The 24915-nt window shown below is 42.0% G+C and overlaps 1 long non-coding RNA gene across 2 annotated transcripts in view; it reads right to left on the bottom strand.

The window, feature by feature from the left end:
- The window catches only part of LOC117361475, a 176017-nt gene that overhangs the window by 50011 nt on the left and 101091 nt on the right, over positions 1 to 24915 (bottom strand). The window contains exon 4 of one of the 2 annotated variants that reach the window (XR_004539666.1): positions 16478 to 18216. The exons of the other annotated variant lie outside the window; for it this stretch is intronic. This is a non-coding gene — a long non-coding RNA (uncharacterized LOC117361475). Of the gene's footprint in view, positions 1 to 16477; positions 18217 to 24915 lie in introns of those variants that run through there. 2 annotated transcript variants of the gene reach the window in all.

Genomic DNA, 24915 nt, shown 5'->3' with positions numbered 1-24915 from the left:
TTGATTCTTGGAACGAGCTCCCAGTGCAGGTGATCGAGGCAAACAGCGTGCAAGAATTTAAGAGCAAATGGGATGCTCATGTGGGATCCCTTAGAGGGTTAAGCCAAGGGAACCTGTCACCAGGAGTGGGATCCCTAGGACAGTAGACTTGGGGGGTGGGTCAGTAGAGTGGGCAGACCTGATGGGCTATGGCCCTTATCTGCCATCATCTTCTATGTTTCTATGTTTCTAAGAGATAGAAGGGGTATAAAATGCCAACATCCTACTGCCAGCCAAAGGGGTAGGGGGAGATGATTTCATAGGCAGAGTAGAGAAATGAAAGACTCATGCATGGGATGGAAGGACTCTCTAAAATAGCTGAATGCCTTTTCAAAAGACTTCACACTGCAGAAAGGCTTGGAATAGTTTTCTAGATAGAACCTTTTTTTTTTTCTTCTTTTTTTTAAGCATGTGGATTCTTACTGACTGGCATGTTTTCGGTGGACTACAAGCTGAATATTGTTATCTGCAAATAATGAACTATAAACCTTCCAACAAATGGAACAGTGCATGATTCAGTTTAACTTAAGGATTCTATACAGAGTGTGGAATCACATTTACAAATCCATGCTAATGTGTGTTAGATATAGGGAGTTCTGACCTCTCTCTAATTGATAACATTCATAATCGGCTTTGTCATCTTTCATTCCAACACAAGAACATCATCATCAACATATTATAAAAGGTTAATACCAGTTAATTTGTATGGCTTTCAGTGATTCTAATGAGAACACTGATTAAAACATATTTTGATAAAGTTAATAAGCGTTTGGGATTTAACTCATGCATTTTTTTCTAATGTAGCTCAAGGCAAGTTACAATTAGGTAAAGTGGCTACTTTCCTCTCCATAAAGGACTCGGGACAAGTCTATAATTGGTGCCAAGATGTAGGCACCACGATGAAGGTCACATACAACAGTTCAATGACTGGCATAAATTGGCAGGCTGGAGTGCACCGTGCAACACACACTACTGATAGCATTATTTAAGAGTGCATGTGTCACATGGTGACATGCTAAAATACCACCTATACTCTTTCCAAGTGTATGGCCCTCAGATGTATAGGCTAAGCAGCTCATAATCGAAAGAGAAAAACGTCCAAAAACTGGCCTAAGTTGGCACTTGGATGAACATTCCCAAATACGTCCAAGTGCAGATAATAAAAATGGGTTTTGGACGTATTTCTAAATGACCTAGGCCTACATAGTGCCGCTGAACGACCAACCAAAGCTAAACGGGGCATTTTGGGAGGAGTGTCGAGGGCGGGAGTTGGGCGGGACGTGGTCCAGCTTAGACTTAGTCATACAGCATGTATAACCGAAAGTTATACAGCCCACGATTGACGGAACTTGGATGTTGTGACTTAGACCATGTAAAACATGGTCTAAGTCACAAAAAAAAACACCTAAACTCAGATAAACACTGCAAACACATAACACAGACCCCCGCACACTACCCCAGTGATCACCAACTCCCCCCCACCCTCATAAAAATATTAATCACACCTTTAAAATTCAGCCTCCAGACCATCATCACCTGGCCGCCTGGCATAGGAAAGCCTAGTCGTCCAGCACAGAGGCAGCTTAAGTCGTCTTGGGGGTGGGTTAGGGACCCATAGAGAGGAGGTCCCATGCCCATAAGCCCCTGTAATCACTGCATTGATAATGAAACATGTACACTGCCCTATACAGTACACCCCCAAAACCCATTTTAACTGGCATATAAGTGGCTCCTGCAGCCATAAGGGCTATTGGGGTGGTAGATAAGTAGGTCTAGGGGATTCTGGAGGTGGTTGGGGGAGGGCTCATCATGACCTATAAGGGAGCTGTAGTGAGGAAAAGACATGGCACCATTTTTGTGAAGTTCACAGCAGTGCCCTGTAAGGTACCCCACTATTTAGGTGGCATGTCTGGGTGTTCAGTCCATCACTTTGCAGACCCCTCCCATGTCCAACGGGGCTTGTTCTAGGCGTTTTTGACTTGGACGAAAAGTTGGATGGAAATGTGGTATAAAGATGGACAATTTAGTGGCTTGGATGATCAGATCGGCAGGACGATTTTCAAAAGAAAAAAAATTTTGGACGTATTTTTCGAAAATGTGTCCTAGGCTGGTTTTTTTTACTTTGGACGACTTGCGAGTTGGACGCAAATGGATTTAGACGTTCCTTTCGATTATGCCTCTCCACGTGACATTGAATAGCACCTAAGTGCTTACATTAGAGCCTCTGATACAAGTAAATGTTGTTATTCTATAACATGCAGTACATATGCATTTGGTACCTAATATTAGGTACCAAGTTGTAAAATTAGGGGGTTGCAGACAAGGGGATTTTCATCCTAGGCAAAGGATGGTTAAATGATTTTCTGCAGCAGGATTTGAGCCAGGCATCTCAGGATCTCATTCTATTGTTATATTAGGCCACTCCTTTTGTCAAATAATGCATTTAAGGCATGACAGTGGAACTCTGTCCTGTTTGGGGGGATCCGGGAACTCTGCCCTGGCCCTAGCGGAATGCTGTGGCACCTCTCACGAACTTTTGACTAAACCACCCACCTCCTCCCAGTGCTGTAGTTTTAAATCTTCAGGCAGCCGCTGTGCAACGTCAAAGAGCAGGCCTACCCCCGGAAGTAGAATGAAAGGTTCTGGGGCAGGCCTACTCATTGACGCTGTGTGTTGGCTGCCCAAAGATTTAAGATAGAACACCAGGAGGTGGGTGGGCAGGAACCAATTTTTGGGGAGGCCATGGAACAGGAAGTTGCAGGAGAGGAGAAGATTGAACAACTGGAGCATCCGCGCTTGCGCAGCTTTTTGAAAGCATGTGGCTGGGTGAAAAATAAAGTCGGCAAACTCGGCATCTAAGGTGAGGTGGAGGGAGGGAGATTGCGGAAAGCTGCGATTGGGCGGAAGGGGGCTGTTGGACCACGCGATCGCTTGTGTTCCTGGTTCACACTAGGAAGGAGGGAGTGAAAGGGAAAGAGATTCTGGGCCATGGGGATGAAGAGGGAGAAAAAGAAACCCACAGCAGGAATGAAAGGGGAGGGCAGGCAGGTGAGCCAGATGCTGGAAGCAGGGGGGAGGGGAAAGAAGTGAGACACATTGGTGAGGAAGAGAGGGGAAATCTGGACACAGGAAGGTAATAGAAACAGAGGGGAAATTATGTGCATGGGGGCATAGGGACAGAGACATAAAGGTGACATACATGGGGGGAAATTATATGCATGGGGCATAGGGATAGAGACATAAAGGGGACATACATGCCATAGGGATGGTATATGGACATGGGGGGGCAATGCCAGATTCATAAGGGAGACGTTGAAGGAGGGTGGAGAGGAACAGACACTGAAGGGAAATGTGGAAGACAGAGTGGGGAGAAGATGCTGGAAGGGAAGAAGACAGATGCCAGACTATGGGGGAGCAGAGAGAAGAAGATGGGTGCCAGAGGGGGGGGGGGTGAAGGGAGAGGCACAGTAACAGAGCAAATGGAAGATGCAGAGAGAAGACACACAGTGGATGGAAGGAATTGAATAAGATGAGGAAAGCAGAAACCAGACAACAAAGGTAGAAAAAAAATTTCTATTTCTATTTCTTTCCTTTTCTTTTTTTGCTTTAGGATAAAGTAGTATATTAGTTGTGTTGATAAAAATTTATAAACAAAGCCCTGCCAGCTGAACATCTCTTTCTCTAGTTCAGCAGCCAGGACTTTGATTTATAAGGAAGAAATAAGCTAAATAAGATCATGAGGGGCATAGAGAGAGTAGAGAGGGACAGATTATTCAAACTTTCAAAATATATAAGAACAAGAGGGCATTCAGAAAAACTGAAAGGGGACAGATTCAAAACAAATGCTAGGAAGTTCTTCTTTACCCAACGTGTGGTGGACTCCTGGAATGCACTTCCAGAGGACGTAATAGGGAAGAGTATGGTATTGGGGTTTAAGAAAGGATTGGACAATTTCCTGCTGGAAAGGGGGATAGAAGGGTATAAATAGAGGATCACTGCACAGATCCTGGACCTGTTGGGACGCTGTGTGAGCAGGCTGCTGTGCATGATGAACCTCAGGTCTGATCCAGCAGAGGCGTTGCTTATGTTCTTATGTTCATATATTGCAGTACTGAGGCTTGTATGGATGCTGCGGGGACAGGGCGGTGAATGGGATGGCAATGATGGTGACAGGGCGGTGAAGGGGATGGTGGTAACGGTGACAGGGTGTTGAAGGGAATGGCGGTGACAGGGCGGTGAAGGGGACGGTGGGCTGGGGACGGGGCAGTGACGGGGACAGATTTTTTCCCCGTGTCATTCTCTAGGTTCATTAGCCCATCCATCAGGTTACTTAAGTTTTCTCAACTTCTTCAAGCCAAGTAACCCCTAAATCTAACAAATATCAAGCGAGTATCCCGGCCCAGGCTCCACCCCTGACCCCACCCCCATAATAATAGTACTAATTGTAATGCAATTTCTTCCATCCATTTTTCATATACACACAATATAATCTTATTAATACACTAGTGTTAAAGCCCGTTACATTAATGGGTGCTAGAAAGCAGCCCCCTTTCCCTCTCCCCCTCCAGTTCCTCCCTGACTGTCTCTCTGTGGCCCCCTTCTGTCTCCCCTCCCCCAAGCAAAGCTGTCTGCCTCCCAGCACACCCCTCCCCAAAGCAGCCCCCTTTCCCTCTCCCCCTCCAGTTCCTCCCTGACTGTCTTTCCGTGGCCCCCTTCTGACTTCTACCTCCCCCCAAGCAAAGCTGTCTGCCTCCCAGCACACCCCTCCCCAAAGCAGCCCCCTTTCCCTCCCATCCGACCCTCCCTTCCTGCGGTGTGGCCGGCTCCCTTAGTCCCTTGCCGCCCCCTTCCCTTCCCACGGTCCCGACAAACGTCCTGACTCTGCTGGAATCAGGACGTTTGTCAAGACCGCGGGAAGAGAAGAGGAGCGGCGGCAAGGGACTAAGGGAGGGTCGGATGGGAGGCTGAACGGGGGTTCGGGTGTGCCGGAAAGGTTTTATTATAAGAGATGGCCATTATGTGACTAATTGCCAATATAGAATTCATGTTTAGTGTTACAGACCACTTAAAGTTTGGTTTCCATTTTAGATTTGGCACTGAAACTGACCTTAAATCACTAAAACAAAAACTCTCCACCCCCTCATCACTCTCTTCCACCGTTACCAACCCCCTCTGCTGGGAGAGGGTGGGTCCTCCCAGACTGGCTGGCCTTCTGATCCCAACTCCTCTTCCCTTCCACCACCTAAAGACCCTACCTGAGCCTACCTTTATATGGCTTGGTAGTCTAGGAGCTTCTGGGAAAGAGTGATCCCCAGTCACTCTTGCCCCGAGTGTGGGGCCCAATTTATCTTCAGAGCGGCAGGGGGAGGCAACCTTTTATTCAATGTCTGTGCCTTTGCCAGCAAAGGGAAAGACGCCAGGCAAACAGCTGACTTCTTCGGCTTCCCCTATCTGGGGAAACCGCCGTGCCGAAAATGCCATTGCAGAAGAGCAGGGAGTGCCGCGTTGTAAAATTTCTCTGCTGCGCGTGGGGCCATAGTAAGCGCAGCACATGCTGCACTCTTGCCGGCCACGGGCCTACGGATCATGGAAGCATGCCGATAAGAGTGTGCATGCGCTGCTTAGGGTTTTATTATAAGAGATAATATAATGGTAACTACAAAATTTTTTAAAAACCCACAAAGCACATTGTTCAGTACACCTGAAAAGCAGAGATGATACATACTTTATATTGGCAGGCATTTGGGAATGTGCTAATGGAAAAAAAGTTCATTTTCAAATCTTTTCCTGAATGTGAACTTTTTGTTTAAAATTCTTTCATTAATTAAAAAATAAATAATTCACGCTATAACTTTTTACTGCATGGGAACTGATTGTGTGTGCATTGATTGGGTTTCCAGAGAGTCTAAGAATAATAAGCCACCTTTCATCTGCTTTACCTCATGCATTCAGGTTTAACTCGGTTTTGAATACCCTTTTCTCAGGTCATTCCGTACCAGGCTTTCCCTTCCACTCAGAGTTCTAAGCCCAAGGGGAGAGTGTGGGGCAGTGGTTAAAGCTACAGCCTCAGGAACCTGTGGGTTGAAACCCATACTACTCCTTGTGACCCTGGGCAAGTTACTTAATCCCCCCCCCCCAGGTATATTAGATAGATTGTGAGCCTGCCAGGACAGACAAGGAAAAATGCTTGAGTACCTGAATAAATTCATATAAACCATTCTGAGCTCCCTTGGGAGAACAGTATAGAAAATTGAATAGAATATATATATCCTAGAGTTTCTCCAACTCTAGGGGAGCAGCTAGTATAACTTGGTCACATTAATAATTAAAAAATGAAGTTTCACTCTAAATTTAATTTTATACTGTTCTAAAATGAACTATAATTTTTATATAGTAATTTTAATAAAACAAAATGTAATAACATTTTATATAGCAATTTTCCTAAAATTGTATCTTAGAAAGCTTTACAGTTGTGAGACATGCAATCAATGAAATCTCAAATGTCAGGGAGAAACTTGAAAGCATGAGTAGAGGAACAATTTAGTTGACTAAGAACTTGAATGATATACTGAAGAGCTTATGTGAATAATTGTAATAAATCAAAGGGAAGGTTGCAAATCACTAGTTTTCAACTCTTACTGGCAAAGAAAAATAAATTTCCTAAAAGAATGGATGGCCTGAAACCTTTTCCACCAACAATGACAGGATAGGGATAAAGAAGACAGAAGGTAAAGAATAATGCATAGAATCATCTCCATGGAAGAATCCAAACATGTGTATGATTATTTGTGTTTAATCCAGAGATTGCAGACAGTGAAATTTTTAGCATAAAGCAGACATAATATTTTTATATTTCAGTAAATAACTGAATAGGATCCCTTTGGGCATATTGAAGTACAATATATAAAGCTATGACTTGAGGATAGCAGTGAATAAGGAGTTGCAAAATTTGTGAGAACAAGTATGACCTCAAAGTATATGTGTTTCATGTTTTCTCTTCTAACTGTGATTTCTTGACCTAATGATTTGGCTACTTTGAGATTCAGGATCTGACAACTGGGCAAGAGACAAAGGTGAAACTATAGGCTCCTTTTACTAAGATGCACTAGTGATTTTAGTGCACGCTTAACGCGTGCTGCATTGCTGCGTGTGCTAGACGCTAACGCCAGCATTGAGCTGGTGTTAGTTCTTAGCACGTCGCGCGGGGTTATCACACACGGCAATGCAGTGCATGCTAAAAACGCTATGTTTACAGCTCCACATGTCTTTGGTTGTGAAGGAGAAGACTGTATAATGTACATTCCAGATTCTTGAACTGCAAAAGCCTCCTAAATTCGCTGGTGTGTCTAGATAGAAGGAGTAGAAGATCAGTTCAAATAGAAAATAAGACATTTGAATTGCAGAGATGTTTTCTTGCATCTTCCAGAAGCTTTAAAGCCCATTTGTTCAAGTCTTCAGATTTACTTTTCCAAACTCAGACTTGAAGTCAGTGAAATAGAGGACTGGCTGCAGATGAATTACCATATGCAGCAATAACTTATCTTGGCACATTTCCATATCCCCTTGTTTGTTTTTACTTATCACTCTCCTTTTGTTTCATTTTTCTTTTACTCCTGAGATGGAGAAAAAAAAAGTATTGATAGCAGTGTGATGATCATGTGTTTGAATCCTCTCATAGTTGTAGAGGAGGTGGTGATGATGAAAAAGAAAATGAACATTAGAGAATTTGCCTATGTGGGATCTGGACTTGAGAACCACTGAGTAGGCGGAGACAACATGAAAGCATCAATGTGTTCAAAACATACAATATAGCCAAACACAAATTGGCTACACCTTGTTCATACAGCAATGACAATGCTACTCGACAAACTGCTGTGATTCATATAATAAAGTACTTCCTCTGGGAATTTTATATTTTAATTTCAAATTTGTATCTTTATAGAATGGAGAGAAAATCGGACAGCCGGCAAGCTTTTCCAAAATGGCTGCAGCATCCTCCCACAGCAAATTTCATACACTCAACCCTGACCTCACCCACTATCCCATTGGCTGAAGGCGCACTCTCAACCAGGAAACCACACCCATGAAAACCTCACCATCCGCCAATCTGTCACTGTCATCCATTCAGCAATATCATTGGGAGACACTACTGTTTGCTGTGGGATGACGGTGTGGCCATTTTGAAAAGTTTGTCAGCTGTCCAATTTTCTCTCCATTCTATAATGTGATTTAGCTAGGTAAGATATTTACTTAGTATGCTATAAAAATTGGTTTTACCCTTGGGAATGTTCTGATAGTTTTGTCATTATGATTCTGATGCAGTGGAACCTCATCCCTGAAGAAAGTATTAGAAACGTGTTGGAAGGGGTGGCTGCAATAACAACAGCAGCAACAGAAAAGATAAGTGAAAATCTATCAATATAACAGTAATGTTTTTCTAAAACTATAAAATTATAAAATACGAGTCTTTAAGCCCGTTACATTAACGGATGCTAGAATAGATATGTGTGTGTGTCTTTCTTTCTTTCTATTTCTCTTTCTCCTTGGCCGCTGTCTGTCTGTCTTTCTTTCTGTCTCTCTCTTTCCTCGGCTGTCCTCCACCACCCCTTGCATGCTCCCCCTGTCCAGCAGTAGCCCTTCTCCCTTCCTTTTACCTCCCCCATGTCCAGAAGCACCCCTTCCCTGCTCCCCCTGTCCAGCAGCAGCCCTTCTTCCTTCCTTTAACCTCCCCCTTACCTGATCCCCCTGTCCAGTAGTACCCCTTCTCCTTTCCCTGCTCCCCCTGTCCAGCATCTGCTAGCCCAGGCAGCCTTTGGGCTTTTGCTAGGCCAGCCCACCTCGCATTATCGAAGTGGGCCGGCCTAACAAATACCCCACGCCTGCTGTGTTTGCTGGTCTGGGGGGAAGAAGAGGCGTCCCGGTAGTGGCTGCTAAAATTGCTGCACGCACTGCAAGCCGGCGTAAGCCGGTGCACGCGCCACAAGCCACCGCACACACCGCAAATACAATACAGCCATGGAAGCAGACACCACGCTCTCAGGGATCACAGCCTCCTAAGTGCATATGCACGCGTGTGTTTTATTATAGAGGATTGACAAAATTGTAAGCATTGCCAAAATAATATAAAAGAAGGCACATGAACCTATGAAGATACTGTCGGTGCGTGCCAAATTATCACACGGCTTTCTGAGGTTTGAAGAAAATTACATATAAAGATACAGATTTGATATTAAGATACAAAGTTCCCAGAGGAAGTAATTTATTATAGGAATCACAGCAGTTTGTTGAGTAGCATTGTCAAAACATATAGCAGCATAGTATCAGGCAGAGTTGGTGGAAGATGACCCATTTAAATCAGCTTCCTATGCAGAGCTCAGCAATTTGTAGATCTTAATGAGACAGTGCTGACAATTAAAGGGGATCTTTAGAATATGAGCATGGTCTTACACATGGATCGCATAGAGACTGTCCATAGAATGGCAGATGTTGACACTAACACCCCCCTCCCTCTTTTTTTTTTTACAAAACTATAATAGCGGTTTTTAGTATAGGCCAGCATGCTATAGGAACTCTATGAGTGTCGGGAGCAGCATAGAACATTCAGCACACCAGCATGCACTAAGAACTGCTATTGCGGTTTTGTAAAAAGGGGATTAAGGTAGAAACAGATGAGTCCAATATCAGTTGCTTGCAGCAATGGATAAGTAAGTTTGAGAATGAATATACTGAATATGAAAAAAAGCTCAAGGATCTAAAGAATGATAATGAACATTGCAAATTATACTTTGTCGGGACCGGTTGGGGCTTCCCAAGAAAGTAGAGAACAAAGATATGATTTTGACAATTCAGAAAATATGTGCAAACATTCTAGGTTTTGAACAAGATGCCAAAAGCTCAGCTGGTATCAAAATCAAAATGTCCCCCTGGGTGTTAGGCAAACCGTGGCAAAAACTAGCCAAGAGACTTGGTAACTTGCATTTTAGAGTGTGCTATTTAAAATGAATTTACCAAGCAGCACAGAGAAGTGGATGACCTACAATAGCCAACAAATACAGGTGTATGTGAAAAAAAAGTAGTGAGTTCATGGAGCTTACTGATAAACTGACAAAAGAAAAACAAATTACAGTACCAGGACTGGACAACATTCATTCCAGGCTCCCAAAATATCTCAAATATAGAAATACTAATCTGTTACTAGTAATCTGTAATTTATCATAAAAAATGGCCATTGTGTCTAAAGGTTAACAAGACAGAAAAGAGGGGCCCCTTTTAACAAAAAAACAGTAAACAGCTAACATGGATGTTACCAGAAAAAGATTTCTGAAACGCAATACACGCACATACTCAAATTGATACAGACTTGTCTTAAGCAGCCGAAAATATCTTATTTCACATACTTTTGTACTGACATGCCAATGATTCACTGTAAATTAAAAAGTACTTTATTGATTCTATCATCTATTTTTAGAGGCAGATTCAGTGTTGCAGCTTCCAAAATGCCAACTTTTTATTTTACATGTGCCTATATAATACAACAAATGTTCTGCTACTTGATTTGTATAATTCAGTCTTAAAACCTGAGCAGTTATAAAACTGAATATTTTATTTTATTTCTTATTAAAATGGATTTGAATAGCTGATATGAAAGGATCTGTTATACAGTGAATACGTTTTATTTAAAATAAATGTTATGAATGAACTGCAACATTAAGGTTCAATAATTTTTTTTAAAAAGAAAGAAACATTTGCTTGGCAATCATTCCTTTTTAATTCTTTAGCTGTTTCTCTACTGAAAAAAATATTATATGTCCATATTATAACAGTGAACGATATACACTAACCACTAGAGTTACTAATTCAAGCCATGATAGAGGTTTCTACCTTGGGCCAGTGAAATAAATGCACTAACACGCATCGGAGCATTTCCCTCACTGGCCCATGATAGAAACCTCTATCATGGCTTTGTAAAAGCCAATATCGGTTATTAATGCATATTTATGGAATTAGAGCTCATGTTAGCAACTCTAGCTTTAAGGGAATATTTACAAAATTTCAGTGTAATGACATATTCTGTGCTATTTTACAATGTAAAATTCTTGTGGGATTCAATGGACCATTGACTTTTGCTCTAGTTTGAGAGTTTCCAACCAGTCAGATATTCAAACTATTTAAAGTGATATGTGTAAGATAGATTTGCATACATGGATAGATTTATACATGGAAATCTATTATATAATCATGACACTGAAGCAGTTAGTAAAATAGAAATCATTCAGGAGGGCAAATGATCTTAAGAGGGAGAATCAGACTGGTGCAGAACCACCTTATAGGAGGCAAAACTTCAATCCTCACGAGGATATAGAAGGAAAGTAAGAGAGAAGAGCTTAAAAGAGTTTGGGGAGAAAGTAGCAGTAATGGTTAAATAGAGGAGGATCAGTTACTCCTTAGAGCCAAAGAAAGGAACACAGGAATTCCATGTTGGAGGAAAAAAAATAAGGGTGAGTTTGCAGCTGCTTGGTTCTCATTTGGAATACTTGGAAATGGAGTACATTGAGGAGGGTAGAATATAATGTGAATTCACTGTCTACCTTTCAGTGCATGAATAGTAGTATTTCATTGTGCTGCTGGGGATGGAACAGAGCGGATGCAAGAGTAGTGGGGCACCCTAAGTGAATGTTCTCTTAGGCTTCCATGGCTGGAGTCATTTTTGTTGCTGTTGGATGGGTTTTGCCACATCTGGGTAGGTAGAACTGACGTTTCAGCCATCATGCTGTGGCTTTCTTCAGGGTATGCTGTGAGGTCTGCAGACTTCATCCCTTCTACGGCGGCGGACGTGATGGTAACAGCTCCAGCACTCAAGCTGCTTGAATCCCTACAGCTGGCTCTGTCTCTGGCAGTGTTCAAGGCCCAGTTAAAAGCCCACTTCTTTGAGACTGCTTTCAACTCCTAACTCCTCTCACCATGGGTTCTGCATCCTTAACCCTATATGTCATGTCTGTCTGTCCAAGTTAGATTGTAAGTGGGGCCGTATATTAAATGTCAAAATGTACAGCACTATATAAGTGATAAATAATAGTAGTAGCAGTAATAGTTATATGCATAAATGTTCTTATAGAATATTTGTGTAAACTGTCATTGGCACTCCTAAATGTAAGCATGCACATCTATGCCAAGTTTAAAAATACATGCTTAAATGTGGCACTTGTATGTATAACTTACAGTATTCTGCAAGTAGCCAATGTAAATGTCAGACATTCTATGACATGCTTATGCTATTCCACTGTGAACGTCACCCATATATTTATGCGATAAACCATTTTAGCAAATAAATTCAGGATAGCTATTGTGCATGCTATTGCCATTTATAAGTGTACATGTACCTACATGAATGGCGGTATTCTATAAATTTAAGCATGTAAGTGGCTTTATGCTGCTCTGTTTGGCTGCTTGTTTCCTTCTAATCACAGTTCTTAATCTGTGGAATATGTTCTAATTTTTTTCCAATGGGTTACCATTAACAATGTTTCAGCTCAGAGCAATTTTGGCGGTGGGTTGCTTCTTTTACAGAAAGAAAACTTTTTTTTTTTTTTTTTTTTGCATGAGCAATTTAGTGGTTGAGGCATCAGCAATAAGCAAACTTTAAAGAGTTTTTTTGTGCAAAACCCCAATTTTTGGTTTAGATGTTTATTCAGTCCCCCCCCCTTTACAAAACTATGGAATATTTTTTAGCGGCAGATGTGATGGCAACAGCTCCAGCACTCATAGAATTCCTATGAGCGTTGGAGTTGTTACCGCCTCAGCTGGCGCTATAAACTGTGCTATGGTTTTTTAAATGGGGGGGGGGGTTATTTATTTAAAATATTTAATCTCACATTATCGTAACCTTTTAAGTGGAGTACAATGCCACATTCATAAAAAAAATTATAGCATACCATATAAAGATGTTATAGTATCTAAAACAACAACAAACATAGTAACATAGTAGATGACGGCAGATAAAGACCCGAATGGTCCATCCAGTCTGCCCAACCTGATTCAATTTAAAAATTTTTTTTTTTTTTTTTTTTTTTTTTTCTTCTTAGCTATTTCTGGGCGAGAATCCAAAGCTTTACCCGGTACTGTGCTTGGGTTCCAACTGCCGAAATCTCTGTTAAGACTTACTCCAGCCCATCTACACCCTCCCAGCCATTGAAGCCCTCCCCTGCCCATCCTCCTCCAAACGGCCATGCACAGACACAGACCGTACAAGTCTGCCCAGTAACTGGCCTAGTTCAATCTTTAATATTATTTTCTGATTCTAAATCTTCTGTGTTCATCCCACGCTTCTTTGAACTCAGTCACAGTTTTACTCTCCACCACCTCTCTCGGGAGCGCATTCCAGGCATCCACCACCCTCTCCGTAAAGTAGAATTTCCTAACATTGCCCCTGAATCTACCACCCCTCAACCTCAAATTATGTCCTCTGGTTTTACCATTTTCCTTTCTCTGGAAAAGATTTTGTTCTACGTTAATACCCTTCAAGTATTTTTACGTCTGAATCATATCTCCCCTGTCCCTCCTTTCCTCTAGGGCATACATGTTCAGGGCTTCCAGTCTCTCCTCACATACGTCTTCTGGCGCAAGCCTCCTATCATTTTCGTCACCCTCCTCTGGACCGCCTCAAGTCTTCTTACAAAAAAAAGATTGCAAAAACAGTCAGCCAGCATGTAACTTCACTCCTCCCCATAATACTTAGGTTTTTTAGCTCTTCTTAAAATCAGCAGCTGTTTGCATTTTCTGCAGATCTGCCGGCAAAGAATTACAAAGTTTAGGTCCAGTTGCACACAAATCATTGCTCAATATTTTTCCAGTCTAGCGTTCTGATATGAAGGTACATCCAGTAGCTGGTTCTGGGTGGATCTCAAACAAATTATATGCTATCATTTGTTTACATTTATAGCTCAGAAAAGAGTGATCAAATCTAGATGGGGAATGTATTTGTGATTAGATGCTGTGGAAGTCTGACTGCAGTTGCCTAGACTCCATAAATGTGCTGGTCTCAACGATTGCCTCTGTTACTACTACTACTATTGAACATTTCTATAGCACAGATAGGCAGAGTATTCATTGACACCTGACTTTACACTTCCTCCGTATTCGCGGTTTCTGCACTTGCAGTTTTGCTTATTTGCAATTATTCGGGTGCTGACTCCGCCTCCAAAAATTACATCATGAGTAAAGTTCCTTAAAATCTTTCACCCTCAAAATTGCTGCTTCCCAGCAACTTCAACACAGGCAGACACCCAGGTCAGTCATGTGGACAGCAGGTGCAAGTGGTGGGACCCTGCCATCCCCTCCCCCCTTAGCACATAAGGACCTGCCTCGCGCGTTCTGCGACACATTCTAAGACCTGCTAAAAATGACAAGCAAAAGGCTCAGGAAGCAGTACGGTGAACCCCCCTCTCTGCAGAGAGCAACGTGGAAGCAGAAATATCCCAACCATGTCCTCCACTCCCACCTGCCCATGCAATACCTAAGGATCGATGTCTCCCACCAGGTAAAATTTCACATCTTTGAACATTTCTTCTGGAACTTTTATTGCTTCCTGATCATCCCTCATCCTTTCAGACTTGGGGTTAGGGGGTAGTTATGTTTTTTTGCTGCACTAACAAACCTTGCTCCCCTTTCCTTTTTTGATCCAAGTAATTCTGTTTTGGGGAGTGGGAAGAGATCGAAGCGTCCTCCCATAATAAAAGAAATCAGGTGTAGGGAAAAGGCACCTTTGGCACATAGGGGTAGAAGTGAAAACGGCAGAGTGTTTTAGGCGTGTGAAACAAGGGGTTTCATGCTATGGCCTGTAGGATAATCTTGAGAGTAGCTGGTAGAAGAAAATTATTTCCTGCACAGCTGTATGCCTACTTTGGAATTCTGTAATAACAAGATCGTTCATGCTTACTTTTAACACATTGGTTAACCTAACTAACCCATTGAAAGATAACTTCCCGTATAGTTCTGGTTTAATTTTCAAGTTGCCTTGTACATTTAAGGGGAAAGGATATATGAAAATCGGGCTTGGGAATGGGTGCATCATCATTTTCCTCGGCCTTGCAAGCTTTTCTCCCCCTCCCACCACCACAAATAGTAATAATAGTGGCTTTTTTTTAAAAAAAAGCGCAAATAACAGTTGAAAAGTTATTCATGGTTTCAATAGTAAAAACGAGGGCGTTTACACAAAACTGCGAATAACATCTCAAAAGTTATTTGCGGTTTATCCATATTCGCAGCAAAGTTCCACCCGCATCCACCGCAAATACGGAGGGAGAAGTGTATACTGATTCAATTAGATGGGAGTGGTCTGTTCTATGTGAAGGGAATGCATTTGATGTTGTTCACTGTTAATTTCATGATTCTGTGATTATCTGGTCTCAGATATTACTGGGCATTTATAGGGAGATGCTTTGGAACCTAAACAATAGGTAATATTAGTAAGACAGTCAATACTGAAGTGACTCAATTCATATTTATTTTAAGAGGGGCTTGTTATAGCTCGAATTGATTTCTAGAGATTGTGCTAGTTTGTATCAGCCTGACAGTATGGCACAGTGGTTAAAGCTACAGCCTTGGCACCCTGAGGTTGTGGGCTCAAACCTATGCTGTTCCTTGTGACCCTGGGCAAGTTACATAATCCCTTTATTGCCCCAGGTACATTAGATAGATTGTGAGCACACCAGGACAGACAGGGAAAAATGCTCAAGTACCTGAATAAATTCATGTAAACCATTCTGAGCTCCCTTGGGAGAATGGTATAGAAAATGGAATAAATAAATAAATATAGGTCAGAATATATAGTCCTTAATATGATTCAGGATGTCTGAGAAAAAAGTAGCATAGCTTTCTAGACCTAGCAGGGTTATGGGGAGTATGGAAGAGTGAGGGATTTTCCCTCTCTAGGATTGCTGTTATGCTACTGGGCAGCAGAGGACATTATTTATTTGAGAAGGACTACACGTCCCAGAGTGCCCTTCACTGCTTGGCTCAGTGCTGAGTCAGAGGGGCGAGTCTCAGGGAGGAGTATTTCTGCCCAGACTTGACTCAGTTAGAGAGAAGTCCAAGGAGAAATGAGAGATCTGAAGTTGACACAGCATTTGGCTGAGTATGAATTAAGTGTGAGGCAAATTTGTACAGAAATAAAAGTATTTTGTTCTTACGCCACTGTGAAGTGTGGTTTCTGTTTCTTGATCCTCCTAAAAATATAGGCCAGCCTGCCACTCAGGAGTCTATTACAAGGAGTTGGAGACATGCTAGGTACAGGTCCTGCTTTATCTAGCATGTTGGCTGTAGATGGGAGGTTTATAATATTAATTAAATCAGCATGTAGCTCCCAGATTAATGGGAAGAACTGTAGTTTCAAGTTTATCCAATTTTATTTTTATTTTGATATACCATCTGTCTACTAGTCTAGGCGGTGTACATACATATTTAAAAGCAAAACATGGTTATCGAGGGGTAGAAAAAATACAGACTTTGGACAGAAACTTGGTGCAAGAGGTGGGGGAGGAGATACTTGTTACAACAGTTGCCTAATAAAACAAAACAAAACAAAAAAGTAGTAGGGTTACAATAGGATGGGAGAATGTGAAAATGTGAAAGGAGGAATTAAGTAGCGAAAGCATCTCTAAATAGAAAAGCCTTAAGATTGAATTTAAAGTTGCACAGGTAATCTTCTTTCCTAAAGTACTGGGAAAGGATGTTCCATAAGTTTGGGGCTGTAACAGAAAAGACTGTTTTCTGAGAAGTATCATAGAAGATGTGACAAATCGAGGGGACCGAGAGAAGATTTTGTTCAGATGAGCGAAGTGATCTGGATGGGGAATATGGTATTAACAAGTGGTCGATGAATGCAGGTGTATGTTCAGATCTCATTTTAAATGTAAGCAGAAACATTTTGTATGATATCCGATGAGTGTACAAGGCATGTACAGGTGAAATCGCTGTGAAACCACTAGGAATACATATTGGTAATATGCCAATTGACACATGGATATGTGATCTAATCTAATCTGGTATTTGTGTGCTGCACTGTACCTGTAAAGGGTCAAGGCGACTTACAGCAAGAAATGAAGAATATATTGGATCAGAACAGAAAGATGTTAGACACTACATATAGAAGTTTTGAAATTTAAGGAGGCATTATTGTGGAAGAAGATGTTAGAAGTCAATTAAATTTTTAGGATTACTTAAGTACTGTAAATTGAACTTAGTTGCTGGAAGAGCTTAAAGTGTCAAACAGGAGGCTCTTTAGTTTCTTCCAAAATGCGGTATGATTAGGTTCTGTCCTGATAGTTTCGGTCAGGTTGTTCCAGGTTTTCACTCCCAAGAATGTGAGCATAGAGTGGAATGTTCGTTTGTACTTGAGATTTTCAGTTGTGGGGAGATTCAGTTGTATCCTGTTAAGATTTCTGCATGATGCAGATCATGCTGAGAATAGGTGAATAATTGACGCAGCTGAATTTCTGTAGAGTATGTGATGTATAGTGCAAGATGTTTGGAATTTTATTTGGGATGAAATGGGTAGCTAGTGAAGTTGTTTGAGGTAACTGGAGATCATCTTGCAACACTGCAGGTTGGTTGTTTTAAGAAACAAGGCTAGAATGACACCATCTAATCTTGAATTGAAGCTAACTGAGAATTGGAATGATGTTTGGAAGTTGTATTGCTGTTATTTTTAGCCAATAAAACTATGGTCTGTTTAGCCACTGCCTATTGTATGTGATATTATTTTTGTAGGAGAATGGATGAATGTATGTAAGGGAAAGGAAGTGAACATGCAAATGCCTATGTTAAAAGAAAACACGATAAAATTGGAAAATAAATAATACCATTAAAAAATAAAAGAAAACTTCAAATGTAACTCATAGAAAATCAAGACAGTCAAACATAGCAGTTCTTCCCACATAATCCACAAAACTGTAGTTAATACTGTAGGCTTTAGTCAGTTATAAAATTTAAGGAGCAAATTGGAACAATGATTTTTTAAAGAGATGGAATTCCAAACAGGAGCAGAAAACATGAAAGATATTTGCATGTTGTCTCAACTTTTCACCTCTTGAAGAGAATAAATGCACAACAGCTGTTGTTCAGTACATCTGAGAAGCAGAGATGACACATACTTTATATTGGCAAGCATTTGGGAATGTGCTAATGGAAAAAAAAAAGAAGAAATTAATTTTCAAATCTTTTCCCAATTGTGAACTTTTTACTGCATGAGAACTGATTTTGTGTGCATTGATTCAGAGGTTAAAAATGTGCACAATTTTGAGACTAAGAATATAAGAGAGCCATGTTGGGTCAGACCAATGGTCCATCTAGCCCAATGTCCTGTTTCTAACTGTGGCCAATCCAGGACACAAGTAACTGGTCTCAACTCAAGTAGTAGAAATATTCCATGCCGAATGCAGTACCCTCAATCAAGGACCTATACTATACTAGAAATTCAATTTTTTCTGTAGTCGCACTCTCGCTCTGGAATGCAATGCCACTTTATCTCCGCAATGAAAATTCCCTAAATAAATTTAAAACAAATCTTAAAACATTTCTTTTTAAAGATGCCTATCAATAATGGGAGGGGGGGAGGGAAACAACTTTTAAGAAACAACATCCTATCCCTCTACCCCTCCTTTTCATTTTTATTTACACATTGTAATTAAAACTTCCCTATCCCCTAGCACCTTTCATCTCTAATAAGTTTTAATCTTTCTTAGTTCTAGATTTACCCCGCTTTTATTTTATTTCAACTAAATCTTAAATTTTATTAGATTTTTCTAATTTTTAATATTGTAAACCGTCCAGATACATGTAATGGTCGGTATATCAAGCCATAAATAAACTTGAAACTTAAATGGACAATTCTAGTGAGCAGAAAAAAGAAAAAAAAAAGATGGACTATCCTGTAAAAATATGATTACAATTTCAGTTGTAGGGTTACCAGATGGTTCCAGAGAAAGGAGGATGGATTGACACATCCGGGATTTACTTTCAACCTTTTTCTGGAGTAGAGTTACTATATGGCTCCAGAAAAAGGAAGACAGATTGAGACATCTGGGATTTACTTCCACTGAAAGCATCCTTCTTTTTTTGGAGCCATATGGTAACCCTATTCTATGGTAACCCCCAGAATGCAAAATCAGTCTAATCTTTCCAAAAATAGAGAAAAACGATCCCAGTTAGAGCCACCCACAAATATAGAAGTGATTGCACTCTGTGGGGTCTTGTGGCTTTAACTAATAATGTATATTGTACTAGTAAGTTACACCGTGCAAGACAAATCATAGAGTACTAACTAATAAATAAGAGTCTATTGCTGTTTAATGAACTTGCAATAGCTCAGATTTATTGACTCTCACAAGCATTTAATTGACATTTTAGAAGTTATTGCAGATTATTTAAATAGCAGTAGAGTGTTAATTGTGCTGATTATTTCGCTACAATTAACTTGCCATAACTAACTTGCTAAATGCCAATTAAATGTTTATTAGAAACAATTAACTGAAATGTTTCTAAGGAAAACAAAGCATGCATTCTAATTTGGATAGGAAAAATAAGATAAACATATGTACTCCATGATGATATTTTTTTTAATATGTCACCTGTGTGTAAATGTTGAGTTAGTATCTATTTTACGCCTGTTTTATAAAGACACATTTTACAAGTGTTTATGGGGCTCATTTTTTAAAGAGGCAGACACGTTTTTCTTGCCAAACCCTTCTAATTCACTATTTTGAAACCCATGATCTAAGGGGCTTCTATGGTGATTTTCTGCAGTGCGTCTAAATCTCAAGGGGGCATGTTAGAGGAATAGTTTGGACAAGCTTCTGATTTGTATGTTTTTCTACAATAACCAAACATTTTAGAAACTGTCCAGGGCATAATTTGGGCGTTTGAGGCTAGACCTGTTTTAAGAATGAATAAGTGCTACAAAGGTCCCCAAACTGAATAGATACCTTTGGAGGAATGTTAGCATGACTCTCCCACACTCTACCAGTGGTCACTGAACCCCTCCAACCCCACAAAGATGTGAATGTAACAGTGAATACCTGCCTATATGACAGCTTTAGATTTTATGGCCAGTCCTAATAGAGCAGCAAGTAGGTATCTGGAATAGCCTAGTAGTTAGTGTAGTCAACCATAGAGATGGGAACTCAGACCCATATCCCATTCTAATTATTACATTTAAGGTGCAATATCTGATCCTTCCAAAATCAACCCAAATCCTACTGCTACTACATGTAGGTGACACCTGCAGGCATAAGGGCTATTGGGGTAGTAAACATTTGGGTCCTGCAGGTTTGGGGTGGATATTGGAGGGCTAATAATCCTATATAATAAAACACTAGCCGCGCATGCGCACTCAGACCTGCGTGATCTGTAGGTCCATGGCCAGAGTGCGTATGCGGCGGCTAGACAAAGCGGGAGAAACAGACTCCACTCAGAGACGACATTGACACAGACAAAGTGCTGCACAGGTACTGGAGGGGGAGAGCTTCTGCACATACCCTCCCGGCGAGATAACTTAAATAACAAACCTCCCTCCAGCGTTGGCAGCCGCAGCATGTTAAACAGGCTGCTTCGCGACTTTCTCCTGCAGTTGAGTCCCTCTGCCGCGTCACTAATGATGTCATCAATGACGTGACACAAAGACTCAACGGCAGAAGAAAGCCGCGAACCAGCCTGTTTAACGTGCTGCAGCTGCCAACGCTGGAGGGAGGTTTGTTATTTAAGTCATCTCGCCGGGAGGGTCCCAGAGTCAGCGGGGGTTGGGCTGGGAGGGGTGAGAAGCATTTGCCTCGGGTGCTTCAGGCAGCAGCAGCGTTTACAATTCGCTGCTGTTGCGGCTTCAGGCCTTCCTCTCTTGCCGGTCCTGCCTACTTCCTGTTTTCATGAACACAGGACCTGCCAGAGAGGAATACCTGAAGCCAGCAACAGCAATGAATAATGAATGCTGCTGTTGCCCGATGAAGTAGTTGAAGGAGGAAAGTGAGCAGAGGGGGAGAGAATGGCTTGGAGGGAAGAACAGATGGCAGGGCATGGAGGGAAGGAGGAAGGTATGCCAGACCAAGGGAAAAGGAAAGAGGAGATGGAGAGAGGCCATATGGGACAGAGAGAGAGAGGGCAGTTAATGGAAGGGGCAACATAGAGGGTGAACAGTATTCTAGCACCCGTTAATGTAACGGGCTTAATGACTAGTATAATATAAGAGGGTTTGGTGAGATATGTACCTGGGCTTTTTTATACTGGCCCCTCCTAGATCTCAATGGCTTATTCTCTGTGTTTTTGTTTTGGTTAATTTTTTATATTTAATTTATTATTATTTTAATTTCTATACCATCTAGGCGGTTTACATAAGATCAAAGATACATAGAGGGGCATAATAAAAAACAACATCTAAGTCCATTTTTGGCCTAAGGCGATAGGCACCCAAAGTTGGCAGTAGGGAAATGTTCAATCTTGAAAAAAAATATCCAAAAGGTGTTTTTTTTGTTTAGAATGGCCTATCTGTACGTTCAGGTGTTTAATTGCCCAAAGTGCTACTACGTCTATCTTCTGACCAAAAATTTGCCAAGGCCCAAACCAAGATCTTTTAGGCATAGGAGAAGCCAATTCTTTGCTTAAAAGCATAATTCTCCAACCGGCGTATGTCATAAGCACCGATTAGAGAATTAGGGAACCTGTTCCCCACCCGCAAAGACTACATCAGAAGAGATGCCGGACACCCCCTTATCCCCCAAATGATCACCAGCAGGAGAGATGCTCAGTCCCTCCTGCTGGACACCCCCCCAAAAAAAAAAAGTTTGACGGCAGAAGGAATGCCTAGTCCCTCCTGCTGGATACTCCCCCACCCCCACAAAGGGTCCTTCTTGCATCTGGCTGGCAGGCCCATCTTCACTTATTGGCTCAGGTGCTTAAGGCCCTCCTGTAGAAGGGGCCTTAGGCACCTGGGCCAACTGGAATCTTAGGTCCATCTACCAGTGCATTCTGGGATGCGCTGGAAGTGGCCTAAGAATCCAATTGGCCCAAGTGCTTAGGGACCCTCCTATGGGAGGGGCCTTAAGCACCTAGGCCAATAAGGGCCTTAGCCTCTCCCTGGTGCATCCCAAGATGCACCAGGAAGGGGCAGGCCTGCCATTCAAGTGAAGGCGGGCTGGCCACATGCAAGAAACACCTGGCCAGCCAGCCATAAAAAAGGTTAGGAGGGTCAGGGGTCTTGGGGGGTCTGGGTGGGGTGGACTTGGGGGGTCTGGGTGGGCTTCCTTTGGGGGTGGGGGTGTTTGGCAGGAGGGACTGGACATCCATTCTGCCAGAGATCATTTGGGGGTTTAGGGGGTGTCTGGCAAGAGATATTGGGCATCTCTCCTGCCAGCAATCATTGCAGGGGGATGTGAGCAGTCCAGCAGGAGAGATTGGGCATCTCTCATGCCAGCGATCATTTGGGGGTCTGGTTGGGGGTAGGGGGGTCCAGATGGGGTAGGCTTGGCATATCCGGGTAGGCTACCTTTGGGGGGTGGGGGGTGTCTGGCATGAGGGATTGGGCATCCCTTCTGCTGGCAAACTTTCAGGGGGGTGTCTAGCAGGAGGGACTAGGCATCTCTCCTGCCGGAGATCATTTGGGGCTTTGGGGGTGTCTGGCAGGATAGATTGGTCATTTCTCCTGCCAGCGATCATTTGGGGGTTCGGGAGGGTGTCTGGCAGGAGGGACTGGGCATCCCTCCTGGTGGTAGAGAGGGGAGATGTGTTGCCTGGGCCACTAAATTGATCACGGCAGCCATGAACAGCTCATTGGCAACCTGATCGTAACTTGACTATGCTGTAGGATGCCTATTTAGTTACCCATATCCTGTTCACCTCCCGCCCTAACCGCTCCTTGAAAAATGCCGCTTTGTTGGTTAGTTGGCTGTAGCTTTTATGGTGGTGGGTGTAGGGGGGGGCTAAGTAGTGACAAGAGCGACTCTGTCACTGCTTGTGACCTAGATAAGAGCATTTTCTATCAGAAGTGGATTGAAGTTCAAGACCTAGGATATTTGAATAATTGGAAATATGGGTTCATGTTAAGGTATGAATTGATGTCACCCTAAGTCACAAAAGGCCAGGAGAAAAGTATTACCCTATATACTCAAATATAATAATAATAATTTTATTTTCTTATATACCGCCCCACCAGCAGATCTAGGTGGTTCATAACAGAAGAACTAAAACATTTCAGTTACAAAATATATACTGATCTGAATATAAACCAAGGTAACCTTTTTTTCCAAATAAAGGAAGACTCAAATATAAACTGGGGGGTTAATATTCAAGTGGAGTGCCTTGCCCTGCCCTGCCTGGCTCTGCATCCTGTTCCCCCTCCCTCGCTGTTTTGCCAGGATCTGTATCCAGCACACTCACTCACTCCCTGCCCTGCCAGTCTCTGCACCCAGCCCCACTCAATCCCTGCTAGGTTCTGTACCCTCTCCTCTCTCCCTCCTGATGAGTTGCAGGTTTCTACCAGGCCTGCTGTGAGACCTAGTGGTCTAGCGGGGGCCAGGATAGGAGGGATCCTTCCCATCTCCTCTCCCAGCCAATTCTAAGAATTTTTACCTCCTTCCCACCTCCCCCGCATACCTTTAGTATCCCTAGTGGACCAGAGGTGAATTGCAGCAAGAGCGACCTTCGCTCCTGACTGTGCAGAGCTGCTAGCTACAGCCAATCAGGTTTGGGAGAAGGTGGGTCAACGCTGACCCGAATATAAACCAAGAACCCCATTTTTGGGTCCATAAATTTTGGTTTATATTCAAATATATACAGTATGTTGATATTAGAGCTAGTTTTGCCACCAAATCGCTCCGCTGAGTTGATTTGCCAAAATAAAAAATTTGGGGGTTGTTGTATATTCACAAGTTGTTATTCATTTATTGCAATTTGATATGCTAGTTAATGTGGTTACATGAATAAAGTTGCAATCAGTTTTATGCCACTAATAATGGTGTGGGGGATTTATTTGTGAGAATGAGATGGGAAATGTATGTAGTGAGACTGACGCACGATACCACTGAGGCAGAAGATTGGAAACCTAGTACATAGCTGAATTGTATAGGTGGTTGCATTTTCAATTAGAGGGTCCTGTAAACTTGGATCAGTACAGTAGAAGTCCAAAAATCTGGATCCAGACTTAGAAGTATTTTGTGGATGGAAATTTGTGCACCATATATAGAATCTGGCCTATAATTTCAACATCTTCAATCTAGATAGGATTTCAGCAGGACACGTGGTTGCATTGTACATAGTTGCCTTCCTTCTCTGTTAACCTAGGTACCCTGTTATAAAATTATCCTTTTATTAAGCCGCGCTAGTCGTTTTAGCGCACGCTAAATGCTAACACGTCCATCTAATATAATAAAATGGTAAGCCGCGCATGCGCAGTTCCTAAGGGGGGAGGTGTTGCTGGACAGGGAGGAGGTAAAAATAAGGGAGAAGGGCTGCTAGCACCCGTTAATGTAATGGGCTAAACAACTAGTAGACTATAATGGACATGTTAGCATTAAGCGTGCAATAATATTTAGTGCACACTAAAATGGCCAGTGCAACTTAGTAAAAGGACCCCTTAGTTAGGGTACCTTTTACTAAGCTGTGGTTGTGATTTCCCTATTCAGTTCCTATTGGCTTCAGTTCATTTGCTTAGGGCAAATCGCTATTGCGGATTTGTAAAAGGAACCCTTAGAATGCAAAACAATTGCTTAGCTTTTTTTCTTTTGATAGAAATATAGCTCAACAAATTTATCTGAATTGGAGATCCTTACTGAACAATCTACGTATTTAGTCAAATATGTTATATGCCAATGCTTTCCTGATAGATGTATGTATAGA

This window comes from Geotrypetes seraphini, chromosome 5, assembly GCF_902459505.1.
Source record: "Geotrypetes seraphini chromosome 5, aGeoSer1.1, whole genome shotgun sequence".
Classification (NCBI taxonomy): Eukaryota; Metazoa; Chordata; class Amphibia; order Gymnophiona; family Dermophiidae; genus Geotrypetes; species Geotrypetes seraphini.
This window is presented reverse-complemented; position numbering and strand designations above follow the sequence as displayed.